Source organism: Amblyomma americanum, chromosome 7 (genome assembly GCF_052857255.1).
Source record: "Amblyomma americanum isolate KBUSLIRL-KWMA chromosome 7, ASM5285725v1, whole genome shotgun sequence".
NCBI lineage: Eukaryota > Metazoa > Arthropoda > Arachnida > Ixodida > Ixodidae > Amblyomma > Amblyomma americanum.
The window spans coordinates 51,878,384-51,886,026 of record NC_135503.1 but is presented as its reverse complement, the minus strand read 5'-3'; positions in this window follow the sequence as shown (position 1 = coordinate 51,886,026).

Sequence of the window (7,643 nt, the reverse complement as noted above, 5' to 3'; positions counted from 1 at the left end):
CACATTTTTGGCCGTCTGTGCATAGCAGGCGCGTGTATGTATCTCTGTTATATTTATTTTGGGGCGAAAACTACGCTGTTGTCTATGAACATGAACCGCTCCGTAGAGCGAAGTACTTTTGTATAGTTCTTTACTGCGCATCTAAGCCTCAATAAACCAGGATCGAACCCGCGACCTTGGCCTCTGCGCCACTGCGAGCAGTCAACATGTGCGCGTGTGTCTGTGCGAGACAGAGGCGGTGGTAACTCCTAGACAACGCCTCCTGTTCCAGCTACGAAACACCCTGATTGCTTTTGCATCACAGGATCTCATCATCCAACCGTGCGCCTTAGCACACTCTCTGTGAAAGCGATTTCCAAGTGTGTGAGCAATAGTGACATTGACAGATTCGCGAAAGAAAAACGGTTGGGATTTTCCAAAAGTCCCGCTAAACGCTGCTACGGCCCTTTGGTGTTTTTTTTTTCTGTAACCGATGAATCGTATCAAATATTCCGCGGCTGAGTTTCAGCAAGTCTAGGTTCGAGGTTAACGGGGTAACATCTGGTACGCGTACTTTTACACAGCAACGCTGCAGTGGGCTTTCTAACCATCGGCACGTGGCACGGTGCTTAGTTTGTGTTATAAAGGGTGAACGAAATGCAATGGAATATGGCGCATAGCTGTGTATGTCAGCTAGCCACGCACCTGCCTTTGTTTTTTTAGTCGTGTCTATAGCTCGCCTGCATCTCTCTTATTTCCGGCGGCTGCGCCGCTCAGGCATTCGACTTTAATGCGGCCTTGTCTCAAACTAAGGCCGGCAACCCATTTTTTCCGCCATCTTTCAAACAAAAAATAAACGTTGCTTCCGCCACACTAGTACGACAGAACAAGCGGTGCATCGAACTCATGTACAGTCATGGACAAAAGTTTGCGGTATGCAGATTCGCGGAAAAAAAGATTATTCCGGAGCGGTTAGGCACAACAGGTCAATGAAAAACATCGAAGCGTGAGGAGGCATCCGTGTTCTATCTGGTAGAAGAGTACAGTGTGAATGGCTAGCAGGGCAACGCGGAAATTATTTTTTTTCCCCCGAATCTGCATCCCGGAAACTTCTGTCCACGACTGCACACGTGCCGCTCTGTAAATTCCACGCGGAATGAAAAAAAAATTGATGATGGCCTAGATCTGTTCTAGCGCAGCGACATCTGGTTCGGAATAGTTAATATATGAGAATGAAACCCGTGCATCGGCTTATGCCGATGATGTGGCAATTTTTTGTAGCGATCACAGCAGCATAGAACATGCGATGTCGGTTGTTCGCAGGTTATGTGATGTAACCAATAGCGTTGTTAATCTGGAGAAAGGTGCGGGCCTTTGGCATGGGAACCGGACATCAGCGCCTTTGTTTCATGCAAGTGTAAAATGGCCACTTGTCTCTTCCGTGTACCTAGGTGTTCCTCTTGACAAGTATCGAGATAACGATGACTTTTGGAAGGAGAAAATTCAAGAACTGTCCACGCGTACACAAAAATGCTCGGGAAAGGCGCTGTCTATATTCGCGCGCAAACATATGTGGTGTATACCTGGTTTCAAGAGTGAGCCATTTGTTGCAGGTCTTTCGTGCTCTCGACTTAACATTCAAAAGTTTCATCGTCTCTTCGTCGTTTCTGTTTGGCAGTGCTCATGTGAGAGGACTAAACGTGATAATTTATTTCTGCGTTTGAAAAAAGGGGGTCTTTCTTTGCCACACTTGTACCTGAGGCAGGTGGTGTCAAGGCTTATGTTTCTTTGAGATCAACGCGACCCTTTCCTCCGGACTTCTATTCAAGTGAGGCTTTCTTCGGCCTTGCCAAACTATGTTATTTCCACTGTAGACGGGATGCGATAAAGTGCAAGTAGATTTTTGAAAGAAGTGGTCTTTCCTTTCCGGTTTCTAATGCTCGGTTCAGTTTGGAGTAACTTTCAAATGTCACGCGTAATTGCTAAAAGATTTGCTTGACTGTGTCTTCCCTGAGCCAATATATCGATCTCTGTATAGTGGAGGCCAAGGAGGAATAGTTTTAAAAATGGTAAGGAAAATGGTGGTGCCAGCGGGTGTGAAGACGTTTTTCTTGAAGCTGCACACTGGTACGTTGCCGGTTAAAACATGGATGGAGGAGAAGGGATTGTTTTTATCATCGGGTGCTGACTGCTTGTTATGTCACAAACCAGAGTCAATAGAACACGCCTTTATTGATTGCTGGGATGCGCTGCTCTTTTGGTGCGTGCTCCAGCGTACAATAAAGAAAAACTTACCCTTGACGCCGTATGGGATACGATTCCTGGACGTTGAGCCGGATCTTTGTAAATACGATGTAATTTTCCTTCTTGGCCCGCACAGCATTTGGCGAAGCAGGATGGCTGTACGACACTACGATGAAGATGCGCGGTCTGTCCGAGATACTTCAGAGAAAACATGTTTAAGCTGCGTGAAGTGTGCAAGGAGCTATGTTTTGGAGATGAAGTTATCGATTGGATGGGAGAGTTGTGTTCTTTGAAACAGTTTTCATTTTCTCACGTGAGTGAAACGCATGTCCGCTCTTGATGTTTGAGAATGTAGCGCAGAATATGTTTGTGATCTATTGTAAACTGTCGAAACAGGCAGTAAAAATTTAAAAAAAGTGGCGGATTGGTAGCGTTCCGCCTCAAACGCCGAAGGCCCTGGTTCGATTCCCAACCTCGACACAGGTGGTTTTTTTTTTTTCATTCAGTGAGTGTGCGCGGGTTTCAGTGGCTCCCGCCACCGACCACTTGATTGGTCACGAGGTCGGCCACGTGGTGCGGAGAAGCGGCCTGCGGCGCGGCGCCATGGTGGTCACGTGGTTCTTCACGCGGTTGGTCACATGACCAGTCACGTGGTTGGCCACGGTGGGAACGCGAGCACGGCGAAACTGCGAGTTCGTGGCCAATGTAGCTTTCGCTACAACAACTTACAGGAGACAAATTATATTGCTTACATGAACGAGTTCATCCATGCGTTATTTTAACTTGAGAACACGTGCCGTGCTTGCATATGAAAGAAGCACTTCATGTGCAAGTCTACACAACGCGAAAAACCGAAGAAAAAATAATATCCACGGCTTGTCCCCATTATTTAACGAGCTAGAGATATGACGGCGGTTTCTAGCTGTGCCTCTCCCCATCGACGAGAGTATGCACCTCCCACAGGTTCATCTGGATGGCGTAACCACAAGTGGCACATTCTTAGATTGCGCAACCATACATGAGATTTCTGAGTGGCGTGAACCCAAATTAAAAATTCTTAGATGGCGTGACCCCACATGCGACTTTCGTTAGCAGGGTGATCCACAGGATATTTTAGGGTCGTGTGACCCATAAATGGGACTTTTGTAGCGACAGCTACATTACGGTAGCATTTCGAGCCTTCAGCGTTGTTGGTCACGTGGCCAAGTTCCATTCAGCTAGCTGCAGCTATCGCGTCACTCCAGGCTTAACCAGAGCTAAACCACCGCCAATTTTTCTGGATAACGTGACCCACATACTAAATTCCTGGATAATGTGACCCCACATGAGACTTTCTTGTATATATATAGTGACCCCGCATAGGCCATTCTTGGATGCCGTGAAACTACAGGGCAGATTCTCAGATTGCAGGACTCCACATGGCACCTTCCGGGCCCTACATGGTAAATTCTTGAATAGCGTGCACTCTTAGCTGGCGTGGCCAAGCATAGTACACTCTTCGATGGAGCGACCACGCAAGGTGCCTTTAGATGGCGTGACACCACAGCGAAATCTTGGATATCATGACGCAAAGCACATTCATGGATGGCGTGACCACGTATGTCACACTCTATTGGGCGTGGCCAATCAAGTTGCATTCTTTGGTGGCATTACGTCGCATAGCATATTTTTAATGGAGTGACCATTATTCTTGGATGGCGTGACCACGTATGGTACGCTCTTGGTTAGCGTGGCCACGCATGCTAAACACTTGGATGATGTGAACACGCATGCTCTTGGATGGCCTTACCACGCATTCCACACTTTTAATGGTGTGGCCATGTATGGTGCACTCTTGCATGCCCTTAGACGGCATGGCCAAGCATGCTTGTATGGCATGTCCTCACCAAGCACATTCTTGGATGGCGTGACCACACGTGGCAGACAACCCTTCCCACATGACTGCGGCCCACCTGGATCACATTCCCTATGATCAGCAGGTGAATGCGAGAGTTTTCAGTTACGCCACAATACGCAAACGGGCAGCGCCGAAAACGGACATGATGAACCCAGGAGAAAGTCATTTAGAGAACAACAGCTGTGATATTAAGCACAACACGGACCCCCGGAGCATTGTAGCCATGGCATAAACATAGTGTAAGGAAGACGACGAGCATATGCACGAGCCGCATGGTCATCGCCTGGTGCACGCTCCTGGCTCCAATGTAAAGAAGACGACGAGCGAGCCGCATATTCATATGTCATGGCTACAAAGTAGCCATGGCATATGCATATCACATGACATATGGCATATCACATTACAGCTACTATTCTGGAATCTGCATTTAAATCTAATCACGATCAAGAAATTAGAGAGTCTTCCCTGATCTATAAGTTTAATACAGTATCTTCTGGTTTGAACGAAAGCACGGGGAAATTGAGCACCCTACCAGTTCAAACATCCCGATATGCACCGATGTTAAGTGCTATTCTGTTCGTGCTCTTTCTTCATGTATATCGCACCCCGCGTTTGCGTTTAATCGCGCCTGTATGTTTAACTTGCTGCTCCATCATATAGCTAAAATTTCCCTACGTTTATCTTTTTACCTCAACGCACGGGTATGCTTCATATTTATTCTTTTCTTGTGCTCGGACAGAACACGCAGATAGCGTCATGAGTTATTTTGTCAGGATGTAATAAAAGCTAATACTGTTACCGTTTATGCTGCTTTACCGTGACCTGTGTTTTAGTGACGGTATTTTTTAGTGTTTTTAGGGTGTACAATTTCTCGCTTCTTAAGAGTTTGCTGTCCAGTAATTCTGGTTTCTCATCTTTGCACTGTAAGCATGACACGTTTAATCATCTGTCATCGCATTCTGTAGCTAAGAGTGTTAACGCACTAAATTTCGCAACGTAGCCCTCCTGTTCAGCCATTGTGACCCACATTCGCGTTCTAGTCACGTGTGTGATACGTTTTTAATCTTCTGTGCATTATATGTTTGTACTTTTTTTTTGCACCCTCCGTCATATTCTGTGTCCTCCGTTCCTATTCTAACGCTAAGGCGCCCGTGTGCTGTGCGATGTCAGTGCACGTTAAAGATCCCCAGGTGGTCGAAATTATTCCGGAGCCCTCCACTACGGCACCTATTCTTCCTTTCTTCTTTCACTCCCTCCTTTATCCCTTCCCTTACGGCGCGGTTCAGGTGTCCAAAGATATATGAGACATATACTGCGCCATTTCCTTTCCCCAAAAGCCAATTATTATTGTTATTGTTATTCCTATTCTGTTATTCTGATGAAGGCCGTTCCACGGCCGAAACGTCAAAGCCAACAGTCACCGAAACCAAGGTGCATAGGGGAATGTTTCTATTTTTTTTTAATATCTAGTGCCAATCAATTAGTTTTTTTAAGAAAATTACTTATAAAGCAGCTGAAAAACAACCATGCTGCCGGTGGAATCCGAACCCACGACCTCCGAATTTCGCGTCCGGTGCTCTTACCAACTGAGCTACGGCGACGGCTGTCCAATCTGCTGCTTTCGTGGGTATTTATGTTTTTGCGTGTAAGCGAACCTTGAGAGTGTTCACCAGCGCCACCCTCGTTCATAGCGGTGGACGTAGCACGTCCTGTTATACCGCAAGTGTGACGTAGAACGTCATCTAACGGCGAGGGCGGAAACTGTGCGAGAGCCCTCTAATGCTACCTATGGCATCAAGACTGCCAGAACCAAGAACCCCGTTAAGCTATTAGCAGACAAAGCAAATGAAGTGAGGGGCTCGTTTGACAAACATATTAAGGAAGCCAACAGTGACCGAAACCAAGGTGCATAGGGGAATGTTTCTATTTTTATTAATATCTAGTGCCAATCAATTAGTTTTTTTTAAAGAAAATTACTTATAAAGCAGCTGGAAAAACAACCATGCCGCCGGTGGGATCCGAACCCACGACCTCCGAATATCGCGTCCGGTGCTCTTACCAACTGAGCTACTGTTGGCTTCCTTAATATATATATATATATATATATATATATATATATATATATATATATATATATATATATATATATATATATATATATATATATATATATATATATATAAAACCGAAATTGCATAATTAGCCATTTAAGAAGGCGAGTATTTTCTCTTAGTAGCCATGTTCGTCAACAAAATTCGAAAAATATCCTCCACTGGATAATAATTACATCGTTATGAAAAGCGGAAAGGCGGCGGCGGGCTGGACAAAGTTCCAGTTGAAGTTCGTCAACTTCGTCTTTTTTTTTAATTAGAACATCTCCGCGCAGTAGTGCAGCTCACAGCACTCGCAGTGGTGGAGTCCGCAGTTCACAGGACACTTCACTGTAATGTAAGCACTTTTAGCAAAGGCAGCCAGAGAAAGCCAGCACGATTCAAGCGTCACCCTTGTACTCAAGCTTTGCCATTCTGGGGGAAGTGCAGCCTTTTCTCGTCATGCGCCCGTGTTTTCGTGCCGAGTCTGAGAAATTAGTTCGCAATCTGAGCAGGTGGTATTACAGTCGCGAGCAATATAAGAGGGAACAACCTTTTTGCAAAAAAATGCGAATTCTTCGTTTATTTCTTCATTACATTTGAGAATGACTTTTGCATATTAAACGCCAAGAAAAAGTCAAGTTAGAAAGCAGTAAAAACTGTGCTTGTCACACATAAATATAGAATAATCAATAAACAAAAGCTCAAACCTTTTTCCCTCTAATGTTGCTCAAGACTGCACTATCAGACGACGTCGTTCGCATTGTGTTCCGCGAACTGAGAAATGAAAGTAGCGCGGTAGAAGGGTTACTTTTGAAGTTGTTAGAGGACGTTGGCATTCTGCGGCAGTGATCGGCGGTAGATTCTTTTCTTTACTGTGAGACATATATGGGTGGCACAAATTATGGTGATGCTTATTCTATGGCGCAAGGGCATCTGCGACCAAAGAGCTAGCGTCATTGCACAAGGTGATTTTCTCCTGCTTAAGGAGGGATCAACGAGCCATTTCCCAATCATCATCATCAACCTTATTACACCCACTGCAGGGAAAAGGCCACTCCCATGTCTCTCCAATTAACCCTGTCTTTTGCCAGCGTCATCCACCGTTTGCCTACAAACTTTTTAATCTCATCCGCCCACTTAACCTTCTGCCGTCCCCTGCTACGCTTACTTTCTCTTGGAATCCACTCCGTTACCCTTAAGGACCAGCGGTTATCTTGCCTTCGCATTACATGCCCTGCCCAAGCCCATTTCTTCCTCTTGATTTCGAATAGGATGTCGTTTACCCGTGTTTGTTCCCTCACCCACTCTGCCCGCTTCCGATCTCTTAACGTTACACCTATCATTTTTCTTTCCATGGCTCGCTGCGTTGTCCTTAACTTAAGCTGAACTCTTTTCGTTAGCCTCCACGTTTCTGCCCCGTAGGTGAGTAC